The sequence below is a fragment of the Pogona vitticeps genome, chromosome 1, assembly GCF_051106095.1.
Source record: "Pogona vitticeps strain Pit_001003342236 chromosome 1, PviZW2.1, whole genome shotgun sequence".
NCBI lineage: Eukaryota > Metazoa > Chordata > Lepidosauria > Squamata > Agamidae > Pogona > Pogona vitticeps.
In genome coordinates, this window is record NC_135783.1 from 189,614,640 (window position 1) to 189,639,444 (window position 24,805).

Genomic DNA, 24,805 nt, shown 5'->3' on the forward strand with positions numbered 1-24,805 from the left:
ATGCATGAGGTTCATGTGGAATTCCTATAGAAATGTATGGGACTTAAAAGTGTTCTTCTTAGGTTGATTGTACCCAGAGTGTTTGCATTCGCTTTGTAACAGCACAGTAGTACTTGATTGATGCCATTCTAGCAGATGGTATGCTTAGTATTCAAGAAAGCAGAGCTTTTACCCCGTCTCTAGCTGCTGTTTAAATGATACTGTTCCTCACCGTTGAGTGGGCCAGGCCACTATTCATTCTTTTAGAGCTATTTTTATAAGTGATATACATATCAGATTCGCAGTGCGTTCTCCCCGATAATTTTTGACATGGAATGCAGTGTGAAGAGCTATGGGTGTGTCCAGTTAAGACCTTGCCATTTAGATCTGAAAGTTAATCAGATGAATTTTGTATTAGATAAATAAGTGCAGTGTATTCTGTTTCATGGAGACAATATTACATCCGGTGTTAATGTGTTAATTTTAATCTGTTATTTCTGGTTCAGTTGTACGTAAGTGCAGCTTGAGCCAGCTGCAGGATTCCACCACCTGCATTTTAGGCATAGGTACTATCTTGGAACCTAGGACAAATTTGCTTACTACCAGGTCAGATCATTGGTCCATCTAACTCGGTATGGTCTACACTCACTGACCAGCTGTGACTCCTCAGGATATTTGTCGGGAAAAGGGTATCTTTTCCCAGCCCTGATTTGAGTACCAGGAGAAGAGCCACCCTATGTATCTTTGGGTAAGCTACACAATCCCAGTGCACCACCAGAAGAAAGGACTGGGAAACCACTTTTGTATACCTAGAAAACTCTGGAACAAGTTGCCATATGCCAGAAAGGACTTAATGGGCATGTAAAAAATTAAATCTGGATATTGATTGAGTCTGGGCTATCTGCCCACATAGCATGTGCTCTCTCTCTCTCTCGCTCTCTCTCTCTCTTTACTTATCAGTCTATATGCTCCCTTTCTCCCCATAGGGAACTCAAGGTGGCTAAACATCATTCAATTACAGTTAAAACACCATAATGTACAACATTAAAAACAAGTCAAATACACAACAATAGTAAAAACCATAATTAAAAAAAACTTTTAAAAACATTTTTGAAATCCCTAAGCAGCATTCCTAAGATTCTCACTTACCACTTTGCAGAAGCTTGGGGAAAGCTGATTTTGAGATTATATGTGTGTCCTTTGAGCAGGGAAACTAGGGTGAGTGTAAGGTACGTAGAACACAATCCAGTCTGTAACAGGGGACTCTTGTCTGTATGTAGCCTATGCCAGATTCAGTCTTTGCTTTGTCTGGGGAAAGTAAAAGTTGCCTCTCTTATGTCTCCAGTTAAGTAATCAAGCTAGTGCAAACTAACATCAAGATGGAAGCAGACATCAGGCATGGCCATGGGATATAGATCAAAATGCAGTGATTTTGTGAAAAGGGGCTGGATGGCTCCTCAGAGAGACATGAACATCTCCAGCACAAAGAACAGATTAGCACCTATTAGAGTTAGGAAATGAAACACTTTCTCATATACGGTCTGTAAAACTGAACTTCAGTCTAGCTATAACCTTCCTACTAACTATTGTCCTTGTGTCACTCTGCTAAGCCAGCTGGTGGATCTTCACTGTTTCTACAGTACTGGATGGAGCTAAACAGATGGATCATCTTATAGATCAAGCTGGTGCTTGGATAGAGCTAGCACTGCTTTACCAAAGCTATAAAATGCTCGACTCATTGCTTATTTAAGATGTTCGTTGGAAGCTGTCGGTTTAATACAATCAAATTTACTTTGGTAAAGCATATGTATTATGGGTCAGACTGTGGGATCTGTTTGTCTTGGTATCTTATCTGTTCCAGTGCTGGTATTAAGTCAAACATGGAAGTAATCCATTAGAAATAGGGAATAAATTCCCTTTTTCAGTAACAAAAATATATCTTAAGTTACATTATGATTATACTGTAATATGAAAAAAAACTTCAATTAACAAGGTGTGGTGATGATACACTTGATCTTAACCAAAAGGCAGAGAAGCAATAGTGGCTGTAAGTTTTTATATACATACATACATATTTACAGGTGTACAGCTTCATTAAATGGTAGAAAAGGAATACCACATGAATCAAACACTGATTTGTGCTCTGCCACATTCAGAGATTTTAAAAACTGGAAGTTTCCATTTTAGTTACTTATGGAAAATAAAAGTGTTATTTTAAATTTTAACTTTTTAAAAATTATAAGTTTAGAAATTATAATGCTAACCAAATAATATGTCTGGGCTTTGGAACAGTAACTAAATATTTACTTTTAAAAGTAACTTGATGAGCTCTGGATATTTAACACAAGTAGTTATAAATCCAGTCGTTTGTTTCTAATAGTTAGAAATTTAAACTAGGATACATAGTTCATTAGATGTCCAGGCATGTTGTACCGTGCTTTGTCCAGTATTTCCATGGTTTAATTTTTGGATGTTGTGAAAAATCATTTCCCTTTCTATCGAATTAGTGATTATTGGTATTGACCAGATGGCCTGTTTGGTTTTCCGTGTCAATTAGCAGTGTCTGTTGAAAATCAGACTTTCTACTATGAAATTGTACAGCAAAGAGTTTTATTTTGAGGACGGTCAGATGTTTTCTTTGCTTGGAATTCCATCTACTGTACCTTACAGATATTCCACTACACACTTGCATGCATGAACGCACATACAATTTGGCATCTTTCTGGAATTTCATCCAGAAAATGTAGATCTAACCTCAGACTTTATACCTTAAAGTGGGACACAGTGGTGTTATTCCTTATGCGCAGTGCAAACACTTGCAAATTGCTTTTTGTTTAAGAGGGATACAGGATGTTGCAACTCCCCTGAAGGCACAAACTTTTGTGAGAAGAGCAAATGGAATTTGGTATGGTAGACACAGAGTCTTGTGAGATTGCCACGTGGGAGTATGTCAGCTTGCCATGAAAGCATGTTGTCTTGAGAACATGGCCTGCTGATTTATTTAAACTTACATAAACAGAGATAGGCAGAATGTTCTGGGGATTTTACAAAGGGACTCTGCACATTTGAACCTGATGTTTCAGGGTGGAATGGATTTCAGCTTGCAGTCTTTGAGAAGACTTTTCTGCTGGATCAGATTGCTTTATCTGGGTTGGGTTGACTTTTTATACATGTGCTTAATAGTGTAGCTTCCCTGTATGAACCACTCTGAATATCACTTTTTCCCCCTTTTCTCAAAGGTTATGTGTTGCTGATGACACAGAGTAGGAATTATGATGATGTAGACATTACTGTTGTTTACTGAGGATGTTGCATACTGACTGTCCCTACATAGAAAATCAAATTGGTCAAAATGCCTCCCACCACTATCACTGTTCTATACTGTAACAGTATTCTATTCTTTTCCTCTGCATTGTTCACACCCTTAGATTTCAGACTGAGCAAGAGGGTTCCTCAGTTTTCCCCCCATTCATCATCTTTTGGTTTAGTTACAAAACTTTTCCATGTGTATGCATTTATAGTTTTGTTTTTATTTTTCATGCAGATTCTTCCAGGGCTTCCAAAGGAAACGAATGACTTGGAGCAGTATCCAATATTTTGGGAGTGGGGTGCAGGTGGGGGGGGGTCTGGTGACTCAGCCTCATTATCCAAATAGCCTCATTCATCCCAACTGTCTGGCAGGCATTAAAAAAAGATCGTCAGATAAACAGGACAGTTATTAACATAGGGTTGCTCTGACATAAGGTACATGGGAGACAAATAATGCAATTTGGTATAACTGGGAGATCCGGATAACTGAATTATTGATGGGAGGGGAGCGTGTCGCTGTGCCAGAATACAACACACTTGGCATCTTTCCCCTTCTTTGATAGGCTCCAGGACAAAAATACATTCCAAAGAAAAGCAACAATAATACATTAAGACCAAAGATTGCCAGGAGATGGAGAGGCAACATCTGCTCGTGTCTGTATCCTGTCTGCTAGCGTGTTGTAGCCAAGGTAGCCAGGCTGGCTTTGTTTGTCAGAGGAAGAAAGAGAAGTCCTCGTGCACTGAGGCAAACCCAGGAATTCCTTTTTTCCCCACCAGAGTTTTCCTCCTTTTGCTTTCTGATACTGGCTGAGAATCGGAACGATGCTGGCAATAACTGAGGAGTGCTGTCAAAAAGGGTGTGCTTCTCTTCTGTCTTCAGTCATGAGGGAGCACATTTTTTGGGGGGGGGATATGGCTCTGTCTAATCTTTCTCTTGCAGCTAGTTTTCTCCTCATGAAACGTGCATCCAAAGCTGGGGTGGGCACGCTCTGAAGATCCAAGGGACAAGGATGTGTTCCAGGACACATCAGGCCCACAGAACAAACCTGGAAGTGGCCAGAAGTCCACATCTAATTTTGTGAACCCAACTCTTTTGTGGTGGACGAGAAACAAGGCCTGGTGGATTTGATGGAGTCCATGAATGTGTGGGGCCCACAAAAGGTCTATGGGGGCATTGCCTGCAGTTTGTATACCAGAGTACTATAGCACATAATAAGTACATCCTGTCAAGTCAATTCCAACTCATGGCGATGTTTGCCATGGTCTCTTAAGCCTAAAATATTCAGAAGTGGGTTTCCCTTCCCTTCTTCTGGAGGATGCCCTGGGATTGTGCAGCTTGTCCAAGGCTACACAGGGGGTGGATCTTCTTCCAGAAGGCAGAGATGGGAATTGAACATGCTCCCTCCCACTGAGCCATCCATCCAGCCCACAGAACTTCCACTCCGGATTTAAGAAATGACAGATATGGATGATTGGGGGGGGGAGAGAGAGGAGGAATGGTTTCCTTCATTTCTACCTGCTGCTTGCCCTGCTGGACAATGAGAGTTAGGCAGTCCACCCTTCAAAGTAGCACCCTGTCGTCCTTGAGAATGGAATGGTAGGCCAGGACTGGAGGATGGTGCCTAGTCTCTGTGCAGCCCATCTTCTAGTCTCCCATTTGCCCACCCAGTTCTTTGTAATTCTGTACTTTCACCAGGAGAGAAACAGAGAGATTGAGGAACACACACACACACACACACACACACACACACACACACACACACACACACACACACACACACACACACACACACATACACACACACACACACACACACACACACACACACACACACACACAAAAGCAAGGGAAGATCCTGTTTATATTGGCTTCTGCCGGAATCATTGCATAAAGTGGCAGCTAAAATTAATGCATTAAGACAATACAGGAAATGAAGGCTAACTTATCAATATTGTTCCTTAAAATATAGTGGGAACAAAGCCGGCCATTCTCCCTAGATAATGAATGCCAAGCTCAAAGAGCACAGCAACTAAAAGCATGATTTCCAAACAATTTCAGATGAAAAGCACTGGCTGATAAAAGACAAGTAGAACAGGACCTCAGGGACTGACTAGGCAGCTTGTAGGAAAGTAGATCTATGCAGTAGGCAGGATCAAGTCATTCCATCCCCTTTTAAGGTCTACAAAGCTGCCCGGCTTGTATATAAAAATCCATGATTGAATAGACAACCAGTGCAGTTCCAGGTGCAGGAGCACATTAATGTGCCAAAAGGGGTAGGGAAAAAAATAATCCTTGTCATTTAAAACACTCTCACAGCTTCCTCCTCTAGCAGGTAGAAAGCTATGTAATAAAAAAACATAATTTTTGATGCCATTAAAGCAAGTGCTGGGCGGGGGGGGGGGGAGCACAAAATGATGGAGGGAGCAGGATGCTTTCTTTGGCCTTTTTTAGAGGAGTTCACCAGTGGAGTTATGATCCAGTCTGGGCACTAATAAATTTGTCAGCAATATTAAAACATCAGACTGGAGCCTGAAAATACAGTGTAATCAAATTGGGCTTCCCTGAACAGTTTTTTTTAAAAATGGCCAATCCCCTGCACCAGTTCGGATGCAAAAATTGAGAGGGTTGGATTTGAAGGGCTCACTTGTGAGGAGACAAAGCAAAATGAAAGGCAAGAACAGACCAGCAATCAGAGAAGTTCAGTTTTGATGCTATGGCCTTTTTGTGGATTTTACCTATGATTTCTGTTTCCTATCAAGTTCTTTTTTCATTGTGGCTTCCAACCAAGTTGCAACACTTTAGCAGGTTGTAGTTTTATATATATATATATATAATTTTCATTTTAAATGCATTCTTCCACAACCTGCATCTTTGCACATTTTACCTATTGTATGGCTTTTCCTGCATGAACTAAAGCATTTTATGCACATTTTTCAGTCACTTAAACTTTTAGACATTCACCTTTAGAAGTGTGCACCGTATTATGCACATATTCTTCCCCAAGGACACTCAGTAAGCTTCACAGATGTGCAGACACCCTAGGTGAAGTGCCGTTCTCCTTGGAAGGGATCTCAGAAATGTGGGGGGAAAAAGTGAATTCTGCCAAGACTGTTGCTTATGATGAAATTCATTTCCATCCATAATGCAGAAGGAGTTATGTGGATCCGCAAACTGGGCTGTAATGTTGAGGGAAAGGAGGAATTAGTGTTCATATCCCTGCTCAGCCATGAAGCCCATCAGTGTCCTTTGGGAAAGTCCTTTCTTCTCAGTCCACTGAATGCATAGTATTATTTGTGCTATAAACCAGTGGGTCTCCAACTGGTGTCCCTAGTTTTTCTTGGACTGCAATTCCCCAAAAGCTTTCACCACTTGCTGTGCTGGCCAGGATTTCTGGGCGTTGCAGTCCAAAAATAACTGGTAACCCAAGTTTGTGAACCCCCCACTATAAATGGATCACACAAGGGAGGTATCCAGTGGTATGACTCTGCTGGTACAAAGCTTCAGCTGCTTTTGCAAAGCCATTTTCATCTTTATGTGAGTTTTGGCAGGCAGTCCTTTGGGTCTGCTCATGCACGCAGTCACACAAGCAGGCACACAAGCTGTTGTTACTATTATGTCAGTTCCCTTGTAGTTTCTAATGGTGTTAGTTCTCCTGCTATCATTTGCACAACCATGAGCAGAACACTTCCAACTTTTACACCTTTTACACCTTTTCCCATTGCATTTTTAGTGCTAGAAATGACTGGTAGATTTTTGTTTGTTTGTTTCGTCACAGATGCCAAAGTAAGTTGACTAGCATAAGATGCATTGCCCTTGACTTTGGGCAGGAGATTCTGGGCCGTAGCTGTTCTGCTTGGGCATCAAAACAGTTTGGACTCGTTTCATAGGAAGCTTTCGAAACGGACCTGTCTGCTAGCTGCACCCCTGAAGAGAGGTATTTCTTCCCTTAAAACAGTCATACTTTGATGGAGGGGAAAGGAAGACAATGCTGGACTGTCCTTTGATAAGTAGACCCTATGTCATAACAGTGCTAACTCTTGACCCTTAGGGTGCCAAGCTCTACTCTTTTTCTGTTTCTGGAGATAACAGTAGACCAAATGACGGGACTAATGAATGAGCAGCAAAAGAAATGGGAGAAATTGTTCCTCGCTCTGAGGAACTTTGTTTAAAGCTCTGAATGGTTTCCCTGGGGTCAGGTTTCTGCTTCTGGATGACAGATGAGCAAATGCTTTGACTTGGCATTTTCAGAGCTAATTTCAATGGGGAATCATTGCTGTTGCCTAAATCTTATTTCCGCTGGACGTGGTGGTTATAATTGGACTGGTGTGGCTGGTGAGAGCTGAACTCCCTAGAAGTCGTGTAGATGCAGGGAATGAAGATCAGGGTGCTATCTTTGATAACAGCAACATGCCTCCATGTGCACCAAGAGTACCCAGATATTCTTCCCAAGCCAAATGATAGACTTTGGCATCTAATCCATGGCATTTTAAAGCAGGGAGAGAGAATTTATCCCTCCCTGACACTGGCGTTACTGTGTAATAGATGCTTCTTTTCATTTTGGAGAATTTGTTGTGTTTTATTAATGGAGGGGAAATGTGAATTACAAAATCCAGTTAGTTCCTGGGGCACATTGAAGGCAAGATTGGAGGCAATCAACTGTTGCCTTAAAAATGGCAAGAAGTGGAGAAAACGTTCAGATACCGTGCTGTCATCTGAGGGGCAGTGGAACTCTGTGAGGAATTCCCATGAGAGGTGTGATCACATGGGGATATAGATCATACTTTAGATTACTTGTACAACTATTTTCCCCAATGATCACATGACGAGCAGGGAAATGTGCTCCAGCCTGGCCCCAGTCCATTCCCAAGGTGGGGCTTTTTGATCCAACAATAGGGGTTCTACTCTTGGGGGGGGATGGGCTGATTCCCCAGCAGACAGAAGGATTGCTTCGGAGGAGTTTACATTTTCCATTAAGCAACCCTAGCTGATGTGTTCAGATGTGCACTACTGCAGCCATCTCATTGCACCATCAGTCTTAGATGGGAGCTGTAAGAAGCATGTCCCCTCTTCAGCTTTGCTTTCATTCTCCATTGTGTTGTATTGTATCAGAGTTGGGGGCAAACTTAGAAATAGTTGTTAGTTACTGGACTACAGCTCCCATCATCCCCCAAGGTAGTTGTTACAGATAGACAGATTTAATCCATTTTGGTTATGTTTCTAGGAAGAGCACATATTTTGTACAGCTAATGACTCTTCAAAGAAACTACCCTCAAACACACACACCCCAAACACTGCTGACTCCATCTTTCATCACAGCAGGGATAGTTTTCAAGAATGCTCTGTTCTTGTCAAAATCCATTTCCTCCACTGCTGCAAGGGTTGCATCTTAGTTCAGAAGGAGAAGGGGAGCTGAGTGAAAAAAACAGATTACTGTATTTTTTGCACCATAAGACTCACTTTTTTCCCACAAAACAGGGGGGTGGAAAGTCTGTGCATCTTATAGAGCGAAGAAAACAGATTATATTTTCCTGTTTTCTTCTCCTAAAAAATCGGTGCGTCTTATGGAAAGGTGCGTCTTATAGAGCGAAAAATACGGTATATTGTAGTTCCTGGTATCAGAAAGTCCTGGGGATTCTACCCTGAAAAACCTGGCTCTCCTACTCCTCTGATTGCAACAGTGTTAAAAGCGGATGCAAATAGGATGCAAAGGCCCCAGGGATTTTCAGTGGGGCTACAGGCAGCCCCATTGAATCCACGCAGCTTACTTATGTGTAGACTTGCATAGACCCATTGGATCAGTGAATCTCTTCTAGCTGGGACTAACAGTTGCAGCCAGTGCTAAAAGTTATAATTTAAAAACACAACAAAAATAAATTAAATTGTTGAATTTAAAAAGCACAGTCATTTTAAATATATATATATATATATATACACATGAGGAGAAGACCCACTTTTTTCAGCAGTTATACAGCTATTGAAAGCTGTTAAAAAAAAAGAACAGCCTTTACAGACAGATGGAAAGACAACAAGGGAGAAGCCCAGTCTTGGGTGAGAAGTTCCAGAGTTTGGAGCAGCAAGATGTAGTTAGAAGCGTTTGGGGTGCAGGGGAATTGTTCTGAGTTTCCATCCTGCTTTACCTATTTCTTTTCCAAAATGGAATTTGTATCCATTTCTTCTTTTTAATTATGCCGTAGGTACACAACAGACTGCCATCCTGTGGCTTAGTGTAGAAAGTCACAACTAGAGTAGGGCCATGGAATTGGTGGAGATTGAGTGAGTCAACTTCTCCATGAATTCCATTGATTCCACACAGCTACTCTAGCTGTGACTTACTGTGGTAAGCAACAAGAATCCAGCCATTGTGAAATTGTATGACTTTAACCCTGAAAGACCCTTTTCATTCAGCTCTTGAAAAAGAGAGGTAGTGTTTTATCCGTGCATTTTTAAACATAGACTTACTTTCTGGACAGTAACAAGGTATCCTGTGAATAGAGAGCTGAATGAGTATACAGCACTTTAAATAGAAAGATGTGCAGTTAATTAAAGCAGAGGTCTGGCCTCTGTTTTTCTTAGATCCTGCCCTCTGTTGTACCAAGCAGCAGGAATTAACCCTGCCCTGAGGTTGAGTATTCGGGTGCTGTGACGGCACTGCATTGCTGTTACTCATATCTGTTCCATATTTTCCCCTACCTTTACTCTTTAGAAAAGAATGGAAAAACACATAAACTGCTGTCTTGACCCAAATACAGTGGTACCTGCCTTGATGCTATTTCGGGGTGAATAAATGTTAAATTCAGCAAGGCTGTTTTCTTTTCTGCTCCTAAAGAAGATAAATAAAAATATTTTTTTGCTTTATTGCATGCTTGATTGATAGGCAGGGCTACCAAGAGCACAATGAACATTGCTGTAAACACCTTCTGAGCAATAGCACTTGAGCCAAAATGCTCAATAAAAGCCCAAGCGTATGTTGATTTGAATGGAGCTGTGTATAAATGTCTTCCTAACAGATAATGGCTTCACAACTGACGTGAAAATAATGGGAAAGGACTAATGCAGTGAAGGGACACAATTTTATTTAAGGGTTCTTTGCCTCCCCACAATTTTGAAGAGAGCGGCTATTGTAAACCACGGGGTGATCTGTCACAGGTCCATGGAAGGCTAATGATTCCTGGATGTAGCATTGCATCCGGCATTTGACAGATGAAAATAGGGAGACTTAAATATTTGTAAAAATGTATTGTTGTGCTAAGGATCACTGCCTCAGGTCTTCCTTCCAACTCTCTCACCCCCCCCCGACTTCACCCCCATAACAAATGGCATTCAATCATCCCAAGACTATGTGTTAGCTGCATTTGCTACATTCTGTGTTAGCCACATTTGTGACATGCCAGACTGTGTGTTAAATCAGCCGTATGTAAAACTTAAGCATAATAGAGAATTCAGGGTCCGATTGATACAGAATGCCTGAAACAACACTTACCATTTGGGTTAGGCACACTGGAGAATTTCAGCTGGTTCATATTTTTAAGTGAAGTGACCTAATTTGAACAACCTGAACTAATGCATAGATCAAAATACAGTGATCTTTCAAAGTCCACATTTTTCAAAGTTTTGTGAAGCAGCTCTTGTCTTCAGAATGAAGTCCAGAAGTGCCTGTTTTGTTAAGATGCTATAGCCATGTATGTTGGGGAAAGATATGTAGAGACATGTCTATAATGGAGGGAAATGTGCGCACAGTCAGTATATTGGGTAAGTTATACCGTATTTTTTTGCTCCATAAGATGTACTTCCCCCCCCCCAAAAAAGTGGGGGGAAGTCTGTGAGTCTTATGGAGCAAAGGCCGCGATTTTGCCCCCACTGGCCCCGTGGGGGGGCGGAGCATCGCAAGAGTCCAAGTGAGCCTTCCAGGACCCTTGCGACGGTCCCCCACCTCACCCCCATGGGGCCAGCGGGGGTGAAATCGTGACCTTTCAGGTGGGGGTAGCGTCGCAAGGGTCCTGGAAGGCTCACTCAGACCCTTGCGACGCTCCCCCCACGGGGCCAGTTTCCAGGTGGGGGGAGCATTGCAAAGGTCTGAGTGAGCCTTCCAGGACCCTTGTGACGCTCCCCCCACCCCCATGGAGCCAGCACAGGCAAAATCTCCACCTTCTGGGACTCTTTTGAGGCTCTGACCCCCGGGGGGAGGGTGAGTCTCTAAAGGGTCCTGGAACACACGCTAGGACCCTTTGGAGGCTCACCCTGCCCCCCCGCAGGCCCAGAGGGGGCAAAATCGCCACCTTCTGGGACACTTTTGAGGCTTGGGAAGCTTCAGAAGAGTCCCAGAAGGTGGCGATTTCACCCCCTCTGGCCTCCGGAGGGGGCTGGGTGAGCCTCCAAAGGGTCCTAGGGTGTGTTCCATAAGACGGACGGACATCTCCATAAGTCTCACCAATTTTTAGGAGAAGAAAACATTATTATTTTTCCTGTTTTCTTCTCCTAAAAATTTTATGCGTGTTATGGAGAGGTGCGTCTTATGGAGCGAAAAATATGGTAATGTATATGGAAATCGGTGTGAATTAATAATGCAAAATAAGGTGGAAATTTAACTGCACAAATGTATACCTCAATACATGTGGCCACTTGTGGCAATATACTATTGCATTCTACTCCACTGATATGGAATAGAAATGCACTGATTTATACGTCCTTAATCTGGATAGGCAATTAAAGAGATGATGAAATAGGAGTTGGTACATACTAGTAGTTTGTATCATATGTAGCCTGCATACTTAAATTGTAAACCACTCAGAGAATGTTTTAAGCATTATGGGGTGGTATATAAACAGCACGCCTTTTGTGTCCATGTTCATACATTCACATGCATGTGTATTAAAGTCAAGATGAGCCTCATAATGGCTATGTTCTTAACAAATTTGTAGATTCACATTGTTCTTCTCCAACACTATGTTTAATTTTTAAAATATAACCTAAGGCAGAAATGAATAGATTCTTCCCTTCACATCCTGGACTTTAAGTGCTTAGCTCTTAAAGTCTGGGTTTGAATCCATATGCATTCAGCTATGTTTATGGTGCTAAATTCTGTTGCCATGTTTGCTTGACTGTTTCCACGAAAAGGTAGCCCTCAAGGTGGTTTACAAACTTTTTAAAAGGATAAAAACGCAAAATCACATTTGACTAAGAAGAATAAATAAGAAAAACGTATCATCTAGCCCCATGATAAAACCATTAAAATCTCTTAAAATTTCTCTGGTAAGCTCTTCATTTTTAATATATCCATGGGAAGAGGTAACAGCATGCTTCTTTCCATGCTGGGAGCAGCTTTTCCTATTGAATTAGGCCAGTGCAGATGGTCAAGAATTTCATTCCATTCATTTATGAGTAGAACTGGCAAAAATATTTTTCATGAAATGGATGGAAAGGATTGAGAGGAATTTTTTTAACTGATCATGGAAAAGGGAAAGTGACATTTGCCTATTTCTGCTGTAAATATATAGAGAGGCTTGGAGAGTTTTCTCTTTGCAAATTGTGATAAGAATGTACCTTGCTCTGCACCTGGTGTACTGATTGGCAGATTGTGACTGACATATGCTCTGGTTTTCCCATTTCCCATTAGCTAGTTTAATACTAATGCATTCCTTTCAAAACAATTACTCAATACAGCTTTAGTCTCAAAATCTGCATTGAAATGCACCTTGAAAATTCCTTTTTAAATAGTTTAAATGCGTATTTCAGTGCAGTTTTTGTGCACAGATGGTGGGGAGGGGGAAGGAGTATTGTGGATTAATATGGGATCAAAACATAGACCAGAGATTGACTGATTGCCCCTCCCTATAAATATAAAATGTTCTGGTTCATTTACGGGCATCCCATAAGTGCATATCTTTCTGTAGCCCTGGGGAGGCATAGTTGCCTAGGGTTTTGCTAAGGAAGCTTGCACTGCTCTCCTTAGGACTTCATTGTTAGGCTGTTTTTAACACTCAGATCAATAGCGTTCTGATTTTCTGTGCCCTTTTCTTAAAATACTTTCTCAATGTATAGGATTCCTTTCCCTCTGTGAAAAACCCCAGAGTTCTAAAAGTATTAGTAAAACGAGACTAGTCAAAAATTCTTTTTAAAAGTTCCTATGTTCTTTCAGGGATGACTTGTATTCTCCTGTACAATGTTTGAACAAATTCTTAAAGGTTGCTCTACAAAATATAGATGTGATTGGCCTTTTCTCCCGTGAAAATTCCAAAAGAGCTATCTGTGTCAGGGAACTGTTGACTTCAGAGTAGTTTATTGATGTATCCAGTTATTTAATGCATTAGGTAGGCAACCAATGCCAGATAAATTTTTAAGCTAGGACATTAGCCATTTGTTGAGATCTACTGTTGTTGATGGGTATCTTGTTGAATTCAATGTCTTGTTGAAATACAGATTTTGAAGAAGACATGAAATACATATTGAGATGATTAGCTGAATATGAAAGAGCCTAGAATAAAGGATGGTACAAGGTGGAGGTCCCATTTTCAGACCCATAGAGATTTTGGCAAATCTTCTACGAATTCTATGAGGGCACATGTTTTTACATTTAATTTTTAAGACTAAGCAGGGTTCTTCGGATTCCATCATACGCTGCCCACAACACTGGAAGAGAAATTATTTAAATTGGGCTTGTCACGAAGTGCTGTTCTGGCAATGGGACATACAAAAGCAAAATAAGAATTACACCAGTGTATTACAGATAATGAGCTACAACATCATGTAAGTGCAGCTACTTTCTTTTCTGAATATAGAAACGTAGATCAGTCTTTTTCACCTGCAAGCCGTCTGAATATTTTAACCATCCCAAAATGTAGGAAAGCATTTACACTAGCAAAGTTTAATGTTTTACCAATCAATTCTATTGAAAGGCAGATACAAGAATGTTCTTTATGCTGCACACTTATGCCCTTGTGTAGCTGGTGTGGTGGAGATGGCAGGGCATGTACTGTTGTATTGTTGCTTTTATAGTGGTTTCCTTAACATTTTTATTCATCCAATCTTGCAAAGCATTCCTGAAAGAGATGAAACCAGTACCCATTGGTAACTATTACAATTGCCACCTTTTACACCAGTGGCATTAGTGTGCCAGCAAAAAAATGATACCATAATTTTCTTTTAATAATGATAATCTTATGAAGTTTCTATTTCTAAGAGTTCATCATACACAATGTCTATTTAATTTCCATTTGGTAATTCCCATTGTTGTGTAGTTTTGTTACTGGTTTTTGTCTGATCTCTTGATCAGAATAAAGGAATTGAATTGAAATTGGCCACAACAAAAAGTCTGTCCTTTTTTTTCTGCAGTGTGCTGGAAACCACTGACTGGTTCTCCTGCTAGAACCGCTTTACTGGCTACCAGTCTTGTTTCTGGGCCCATTTCAAAGTGATGACTATGAGCTATAAACTCCTACACGGTTTGGGTCCGGGCTGTTTGAAAGACTGTATATCCGTATATGAGCCTTCTAGCCTTCTCAGATCATAAGATCTTTAGAGGATTCCCTTCTCTCAATCTTGTCTCTTCCACTGGTGTATGTATGAATGCAAATCTTTTCTCTGGTTAGTCCCAGGTTGTGATCAAACTCCCTGGTGAAACTAGGTTGGGCCCTCTGTTTTATCTTCCTGGCAACAGGTGAAGACTATTTGTTTAGACAAAGCTTTAACTAATAGGAACACTTTTTCATCCTGTGTGCTGGCCATTGTTTTTATTTGATGTGTTTTAAGGGGTTTTTTAAAATAATTTTAACAAGTTGTTTTAATACTTCTCTTTAATGCCTTTTTAGTGCCACAATAACATGGTTGACTTTGGATACTAAGCTTCTGGACATGAGGGAGTTCTATCTGCTGCTTGACCTTGAACAGCACAGTATCTTGGCTGAGCCTTGGTCACATCTTCCTGTGCTTTTTTCCTCAGGAGGGAAGTCTAGCAAGGGAGGGGAAACAGACCAGGACCCGCCAGCCATAGTCATATGACTATAGGTGCCTGTACGTGAACACCGCAGCCATGTCGGTAGGGCCAGCTGATCCATTATTTCAGCTTTACCAAAATCTCCTGTCCTGTCTTGTTCTCTTCCGCTGGGACCTTCCAATGCCAAGGCTGCCTTGGGGTCAGAAGCACATGGGCACATTATACTGTTGCACTCTAGAGGAAAATAACAGACTGAGATATGCTCTCCTATTCCAATAGAAAACGTAATCAAAATAGGAGAAAGCTTTGCTCGTTTATCTTGGAAGTCATGACATAGCACTATCTGCTGCTCTAATCCTTTTACGCAAATGGTAGAGAGGTATGACTGATGTGCTGTTGTTTTGACCAGATCAGCAACAACTTTTTTTCTTCTTCCCTTTTCCTTTCTCAAGAATGAATTGCTGAGCATGAAAACATTCTCCTACCGCCATCTTTGCGTGAATCTGCTGACCCCTCAATTAGCTCCTCAGATCTGCCAACATTTAAGCACTTGGAATCTGACTGAAACCAAAAAGCCATGTCTTGTGCAAATCTCCCTAAGGGCTGGAGGCCCTGGTGCTTTGGCGGGGTGCATGCATGAACACACGTGGGGCATCCGTATGATTTGCAGAACAAAGTATAACTCAGCTGCAGTCTGAAAATCCAGGAAGAAAGAATGCAGTTTGTCTTTGAAGTTGGTCCAGTGGTAGATTTTTATATGTAGGCACTCGTATTGGTGGTCCCTAAGAAGAGTTTAAAAATGCAGGAGCTCTTTTGATCTCTATTAATGAACCATTCCTAGCAGTTTTCGCCTTTCCTTGAAGAACTTATTTTGCAAAGTTAATGCATCTTAATTTGTCCATGAAGAACCACCTCAAAATCACAACAGTTACAGCAGCAATAGCTCACAACATCCTACAGACCGAAATCCTTGGAACTGCTTGGAAATATCAAGAGCATAAGAAGAAACCTTCTGGATCAGACCAAAGGATTCCCAAGTCCAGCATTTTGTTCCACAGTGGCCGGCCAGATGACTATAGGAAGCTCACAAGCAGGACATAAGGGCAACAGCACCCTCCTACTTGTGTGTCCCAGCTGAGTAATATACAGTTGGCATGACTAGTAATAGTCATTCATCGGTTCACCCCCATGAATTTGTCTGCTCCAACTGTAAAGATGTTCAGGTTGGTGGCCCTCACTACCTCTTGGTGTAGTGAATTCCATAGCATGACTGTGGCCAAACTCCTGTTTGTGGTATGTGCCGTTGCTCTTTTCCTCATGCTTGTGCAACAAGTGTATTCCCTACTCACTTACGCAAGTGGAAACCCTTCTAGAAACAAGAGGGTTATCTTTGGCTGATGCAACTGCAAACTGGAGATTTGCACTGAGCATTACATGTGCAGAAGCATTACACTCCTACTTAGTAGTGTTCTCCCCGTGCATGTAATTGTTAAGACAAAGCTCAGTTAACCTTTACACAATTGCAAAACATTCTGGATTTGACTGGAGAAAGAGCAACAGACCCACAGAGAGGTGGGGAGGAGAGGAGCACAAAGACCGCACATGGGGGAAGGCATATGCCTCACCATCTCTTGTGGTAAAACAGATCTATAAACACCTTGGCAAATGTTCTTTTGCAACAGAACTTCTCTCTCAAATTAATCTGTTGCACGAGGCTGCTGCAATTTGGATCTCAGCAGCAAGAATAAATTAAGCCAGAAAAGGGAGCTGTGGGGGAGGGGGGGGAAGCAGTCTAGACAGAAACAGCCATTTGCCAGAGACAGCCATCAGAGACTTGGTGTAAGGTTGGGCTCGTGACTAGCCAAATTAATTCTTTTTCCCCCTACAATGCCTTTTCCTTATTGGTGTGTGTGTGTGTGTGTGTGTGTGTGTGTGTGTGTGTGTGTGTGTGTGTGTGTGTGTGTGTGTGTGTGTGTGAGAGAGAGAGAGAGAGAGAGAGAGAGAGAGAGAGAGAGAGCCTCCCTTTCCATTATACAGGAGCCTGCTGGACCCGCTGTTATGTTTTACTTCAGGACTGGACAGCAATTCGGATTACATTTTTCTCCTCAGACAGACAGACAAAGCTTTTTCACAGAGCGTGGGGAAAGTTTCTTTTGGGGGGAGCTGCAGCTTCTATCCAGTGGGTGTGTTAGCTGAAGGATTCTGGGAATTACAGTACAGCAGAAAAACAGAAATATCCTCAAACAGTGCTCGATCTGTTCCCCATCCATTAGGATCCAGTTACCTTTGTACACATGTCATGTGATCTGACTAAGATACCAGTTGATGGGTCTGCCATGGCAATGCAGAAATTGGGAAAGTTGCCTTTTATCTTGAGAGAAGCTTCACTTTTCACAAAGAGTAAACAAACAAACAAACAAACTCTGTTGTGTCTGTTGCCCATCCCTCTGCATCTGCTGCCCAAGCCGTCGGCTTCCCTAAGCCAGGCTCAAACCCTTTGCAATTTCGAATTTCCTAGACTGCCTTGTGGGGAATTCTGGATTCTTTCCTTCAAAACCTGCACCTCCACGGAACTGTTGCTCTAATCCCAGATTCACCACACAGTTTACCTGCAATGTAACGGAGGATTTGCCTGCAGTGCCAAGAGCTCCAGAGACTGCTCTTCAGTTAATGGAGTGTAGGTGGCAGTGTCAAAAGAGAGAGGAGGAAATGGGAGGATAAAATGCAAGTTAACCTGAAAGGACTTGGAAAGGCTGAGTTCTGCTGTGGATTGAATTCGCTTCAACAATAAGATTGATTCCTAATATGTGGGACTCAAGGGAGCAGGAGAAGCTCATCTTTTGGGGGTGGGGGAGGGCTGGGCCTAACAGTGTCTATTGTGAAAAGTCTGGATTAAAACTCCTTCCATTTAAGATTCTGGCTGTAATGTGTCAGGCCGTCCCAAAGCTTTTGCAGCTGGAATAGTAATAGCATTTTGTAAAACAATGCTTTTTTTTCATGTCAGGCAAGGAGTATCTTAGATGGAAAGCAGAAGAGGCTCCACAAGAGAGCCATTCTCCTTTCTCTGGAAAGAAGGCAACGGATTTGAGAAGGGCAGATCTGCCAATTTCATTTCTCTTTCATTAGAATTTGTCTAAACCTTGGGTTCTTTTCATGCCAAATGCAAACAGATTTGGAGATTTGAGCAAGTTCATCCAAAACAATGGAACCCAAATTCTCCCCTATCCTCACCAGCCAAATTCAGGGTAGACACAGTTTGTTCCTAGTGTAGGAGGGATCATATTACATCAAATAACATCAACTATGGGTCCTGATGGCAATTTTAATTGTATTTTAATCATTTTATCTTTTATTGTATTTTAATTGAATTTTAATTGTTGTAAGCCACCCAGAGACCTTTGGGTAGAGTGGGCGGCATATAAGTCAAATAAATAAATAAATAAATAAATAAATAAATAAATAAATAAATAAATAAATAAAAACAAGAGACTTCTTGTTGGGGAAAAAGGATCTGGCAACCCTAACATAACAGGTGGGGGGTTGACAAGTCTTTGGATCTGCATCCCAAGTCCAAGTCTGAGTCTTTGGTACCAATATCCATGTCTCAAGCCCCAAGTCCCTGTTAAAAACAAGCTTTTTTTTCTCAGAAAAAAAGGGAAAGGTGGTTGGGTTTCGAGTTATGAGTCAAGTCTTGCATCCTTTAAAAAAAAAAGAGTCGAGACTTAGTTGAGACACCAGTGCAACTTGAGTCCTACTCACCAGTGAGTCCCAAGTCCCCATCCCTGCGAACAGAGGTGATCTCCCAGAGAGACTAGTCCAATTTTTTTTGCTGCTGTGTTCTCCAAACCTTCGGCTTGGACTGATGAATCTGTCAGTGCCATTTCCTCCCATAGTCCGTTGTTTCCAGTTCTCAAGTTCTCTTCATATGCCTAGAACTGGGGATTTGGGCAAATTCTTAGAAAGAAGCAAGCTGAAATGAAATTCACGTTGGCGCCTAAAACAGATCATTTGTAAAATGAGAAGGGAATGCCAAAACCTTCCCTTGGTTGCACATCTTAGTTTCCTTGCCACAGAGCAATTATATAGAGACAACGGCTCTTCTTTCAATACCGGGTCTTGCATATAAACCTCACCCCTCCTGATCAGGTTTATCCGCAAGTTCAGAGAACAGCTTCAAATGTCTTCCTTGTTGGCATTCCTTAGTTCAGGCAAAGTTCTTGCACAGACTCATTGGCTCTGAAATTCTGCCTCTCCCCACCTCACGCCATCCCGCTTTAACCCAACCAGTACATGACATTAACAAAAATGTACATCACAATGAATGGAGGCAGTTTAAAAATTGGCTTTGATGCAGCATCTGCTTAGAAAGGCCTTAGGGATATGAGACAGAGGCAAACTGCTTACTGTGTGAGAAATCGGCCGGGCACCGTGCAATATTGCTGTGGTGTTAGAAGTCAGGGAAGCGCCAGAGCCTGGATGTGAATCAAATTGTTGTGCTGGTAATTAGAAAACAATAAGGCTACATGCAATTGAACCAAGAAGTATTAAAAGTTGGGCGGTAATTCTCTGGAATGCTGACTGGAAAAGAAATAAACGGAAGGAAGGAAACAGGAATGCATTGTTATCTCTCCTTATTACAGAGGTCTGCTTAAGTGCCTGCGTGTCACTTAGGTCCACTTAACCTTTTTTGGAAGCACAGAATATTGAAGAAAAGCATAGTGGTACACAGTGTTAGGTACAGTGATGTGTCTGTTTCAAGCAGCAGATTTGGTGTGTCATTTAAAAAAAAAAAAAAGCAGCACAATGTTAATTATTATGTCTGTATTCACTGCCAAGATTGGGGAAGGTTGTCTTATGGACCAAATCACTTGCTTGGGTTTGGGGGACTGGGCGTGTTGACTTGGTTGGCGAAGGGCTGTCATTGACTGTTCTAACTCTGGCAGGAAATAGGTTTTCTTGGGCCAGCCCTGGTTTTGCTGCTTCATTTTTCCTTTTTTGGGACAAAGAATGTAAGGAGATACGTGCCACCTTATGTACTGGTCTGTTACCCCAGTTATAGTGCTCGAATATGCCACCTGGAGTGTTGCTTTGAATCTATGCTTTGTGACCTGCCCTGCAAGACTGTTCTCTTCGTTGCTCTTGAGTGGGGTTACTTGAAGCATTTTTGGCAAATGGGCTGGAAATTGGGGTGTTAAAAAAAGCAAACAGAAAACTTTTTTTCCTGGAGGTGCCCAAGCATCCCTGGATTTTAGTGAGGGGAATTTAACAGCTGTTCTCTGTTTTGTTTGTTTGTTTTGGCCATGGCCATAAAAGCAACATGAAAGAAATATATGCCATATCAGGGCTGTATAAGTCACATAATGAACCTTATAAGGTAATGTGTGAAGATTTGTTTCCAATCTGTGACCCCTTTCAAATGTGCCAGGGCCCCCTGGGGGGGTATATGGACCCTATTGAGAATGGTTAACTAGATCACATGTGAAATAACCTGACAATGCCCCCCTTTGACTGTCCAGCCTGATCAACCAACCTCTAGGTCAGTGGTTCCCAAATATATTGGACTCACAGTGTCCAATATATTTAGCAGTGGCAGAGGTCACAGAGAAGGAGGAGAGGCAAGAGCAGGAAGCAAAGAAACCCAAAGGAGCCCGAACAGGAGCCAGAAGAGCAGCAGCAGCAGCACCATTGCTGGCTCAGCCAAAAAAAAAACAAAAAAAAAAAAAACCAGGGAGTTATGGGATGCCAAGAGAGCACTATGGCCCACATGTTGGGAATCCTTGTTCTGGGTGGAAGGCTACAGATCTCTTTTTGCAGTTTCACCATCTGTTAGCAGTGAGGGAACAGCAGTCTAGTTGGGAAAGGGACCAAAGCTGAAAAGTCTAGCCTCCCCATCTTGCTTCTAATTGCAGGAGGAAAACATCTAGCTAGTGAGATTGGTGGGAGAAGAGTAGACATAAGCACCTCCCCTGTGACACAGGTGGACGTTGGAGGAGGAGCAGGGATGAGGGGGTGTATGCATGTGTTGTGTGAATAGATGGATGTGCGCACATAACCCTGCCCAGCCGAACACTAGCTATGTCACCACAAGCCCACCCCATTCATATCGTCCTCAGAAGGGTTACCCTAACACACACACACACCTCAAAAGGTTTGCCTACCACATATCAAAATGAAATGGGAATCAAAGCGCTGTCAAAGTTCAGAAAACAATTGGCTTTGGTTGACAAAATGAGTATTGAAAGTCAACTGTATGTTTTTTCCATTTTTGGGTTGACTTTTTGAGTCATTTGTTTCCCACTTAAATCTGTCCTTCACCCTTGCTCTGGGGGGGAGTTCAAAGCTTTTTAGTCATTTTAGTTCTCATTGTGTCCTTGCTGTGCTTCTGCATTGGCTGAAGTGGGAAGAAAGGAAACTTAACAAATGTATGCCAAGCCAACATCGGTTATTATTAATAATGTCGCTGGAGAGCTGGAAGTTATTGCTTTGCTGGATAGGGGAGTGTTTTTGGGAAGATATGGGCTAAAATCAGTAGTACTAGACAACTGTATTTTGGTTTTTCAGGGCCAATGCTTTTTCCCTCCCACAATGGAGGTTCATCAAAGATATTTGCTTCCACAATCAGGAAGAATATGTCTGCTTTCCAGTAAGCCATGACTTTAAATGTTGTTCATTCACATAAATGCATAAAAATCAATCTTGCACATGTATAGCACAATTTCTGTTGTAGCACACAAAAACAAAAAAGGTCATGATTTACATCTCTAGTTATGTCCAATTTGGCTTCAAATGAATTAGTCAATGTTATAAACACTACACTCATCTCATTCAGCCATTCCATGCTATAGATAACTGAAATACATAACAGTTACTCTCTCACTTTTTCTTTTTCCTTTCTCTTCAAATATATGTTCTTAGAACAGGCAAATCCAAGAGCATTCTGAAATCCAAAGGAAAAAAGCTCAGATGATTTAAAACCTGAGTAAGTTGTTGGCAGTCGTGATGAGACAAAAATCCAAAAGGGAATTCCAACTTAGGGAGAGAGGGGGTAACATCTTAGAGAGTAACAAGTGGTACTTATATTTTTAATGAATACTAGTTATGCAAGGGTAGAGGAAAAAATTATAAATACACACTATTATTTAAATATTCTGATTCTCTGATGTAGGAATCACACAGTACCTTAGAAAAAGACCTTTAAGTTGAGCAAATAATAGTAAACACCATCCATAGGATACTGATGAAACTAAAATAATAAATTACATAGAACAGAGAAATCTGAATAGGCAGACTTCTGCCTCTGTATCTTCTCACTATCCTGAAAAGTGGGGGGGGGGGGGCTGTAACTGCCCTCAGAGGTTGCTCATAATGTTCATCCAAAAGCCATGTGCCCATGGATCCTGGTTTATCAAGGAAACCTTCTGTGTGGAGGTGTTCTCTTTGTCCATTGATGTCAAAACCATGGCATTACAACAAGAACAGGCAGTATATTTTTCCGGGGGTAAACCTATTTACCCCCGAACCAGTCTTTGGTTGCAGCTATGTTTAGAGGGACGTTGATGACAAGGATGACATCCCTCTTAATTAAAAAACACTCCACTACCCCATTCTGCTTGCCTTCTAAGCCAGTCCTTCCTCTTTACTGGACCAAGTGGTGGGCGGTCTGTTGGGTTTTCTGATGGGAATCCTTGTACGCATTGTGTATGTAGATTGTTCTAGGAAAGCTTTGTAGGTCAGATACCTCCTTAGCGTATTCTCTCAGCCCCCAATAGGTGCCTTAATTCTCCAGTGCCATGTTCATTTGCCAGTCCTTATCTCTTTCACAGCACCAATAACATACCTTTGAAGAGAGCTGAAAAAAAAAAGGAGTGGAAGTTTTGAGAATCATTCATAGAATAAGCGGAAGTGTTTATGTGATTATCCCGGTCTCCTCCAATGTGAAAGGACACAGAGCCATGAGAATCTAGGTGCACTGCAGACGATATGTTTTAAAATAATTAGAGAGAAAATACCATGTGGTGTGTGTGTGTGTGTGTTCTTGTTCTCTGCTCGCACTCTCTAGATCAGTCTCAGGGACAAACACTTTTTCCCTGGGTTTTCATTTATTACAAAGCTTGCAGAATGTGACCTAAGATGACAGCGAGACCAAAAAAAAATGAAAGCATGTCCAAGCATATGAACAACAAGCACTGTGACGTTTAGTTTCAGCTCAGTCCTTTTGAAAGCAGGCTCGTGGTCCCTGTGGGTTGATCTTTTTATACCCCTCCCTCTTCTATGTTTCTCTGTTTTCTCACAGTTTAAGCCATGAATTATCTATGGGCATGGGACAAGGTAGCCAATCTGTAACCCCTAAATCACTGGATCAGAGACAAATTTCTGCCAAAGGGACCTTTGCACCTTATTCCATTCCTTTCGAGAGGATAATTTGTAGGCGCCCAATGTTGTCCTTTGTCATAATAAGGCCCAATCGGCAAACCTATGTGGCAGGGCATTCTGGTACCAAATATGTGGCTCATTTTGCGGCAACTAATATTAGAAGCAGAAAGTGTTGCTGTCGAACTCGTAAAAACAAGAACTACACACACACAATACATGCAGAATGAAAATGACTAGAATTTACATGGTAAACATGATTTTGAGAGCTTACATAGCTAACCCTTTTAAGCTTCCTTTGTGATTAATGGCTTCCAGTTTATTTTAGAATCAATTTGGAAATTGTTCACCCTAAATAACCTCAGGGGTTAATACTTTTTTGAAGGAATGTGGAGAGAAAGGTGATAAGCCAGTCGCTCAGGATAATCATAAATATGATTCATAACCTGTTGTTAAATATATAATGACAGGACCATACAATTCAGAGATTTTATCCTTCTGCCCTTTTCATGTTGAATGCTGAATGTAGAAATGTGCAGAATTTTGCCCCAGTTTGGGTCTACTGTTCTTCTCTTGTGTTGTTTCTGCCCTGCATTGTTCTTTTTCTATCTCTTGGCTACTTACATTGGAATTGCTCGTTAATTCCAGAAATGATTCCCATGCAACCGAGGAAGTGGATTGTGATCCATAGAATCTTATGTGAAAATAAATTTGTTAGCCTTAAAGATGTTATAAGACTATTCCTCATCCTCCTCTTCTTCCTCTTTTCTTTCTCTTCCTCCGCCTCCTAGTTTTTAAATATATTTTAATAATACTAAGAACAGAAAAAGGAAAGCAGAAGATAGCAGGAAAAGCACACAATCAAAATAGATATACTGTACAATAGCAAAATCTAGTTATAAAAATATGTGCATCAGCTTCTCTGAAAGAGTTATTTCGGTTTTCAAATGCCTAGAAATATATTCATATAAAATCATCTACATGGTTTTCCCTCCTCAAGAGAGCCTGTCCCGGAATATGACCAGAGCAAATGTTTAGATGACTGGCAGAGGAGTGGCAGTGCCAGAAATCAGATAATTTACTCAGATGTTTGTTAAAATGTTGTGGCGTCCAGTATATCCTAAATGTAATTTTTTTACTGACTAAATCACAGTACAGCTTTTAAAATCAATAGTATGAGATTTGCAATATGAATACATGTCAATATAACAATAATA

At 41.4% G+C, this 24,805-nt stretch overlaps 1 protein-coding gene across 2 annotated transcripts in view; it reads left to right on the forward strand.

Moving 5' to 3' along the window:
- TMEFF2 (transmembrane protein with EGF like and two follistatin like domains 2) overlaps positions 1-24,805 on the forward strand; it is a 264,601-nt gene that overhangs the window by 29,487 nt on the left and 210,309 nt on the right. The gene's annotated exons all lie outside the window — the stretch shown is intronic.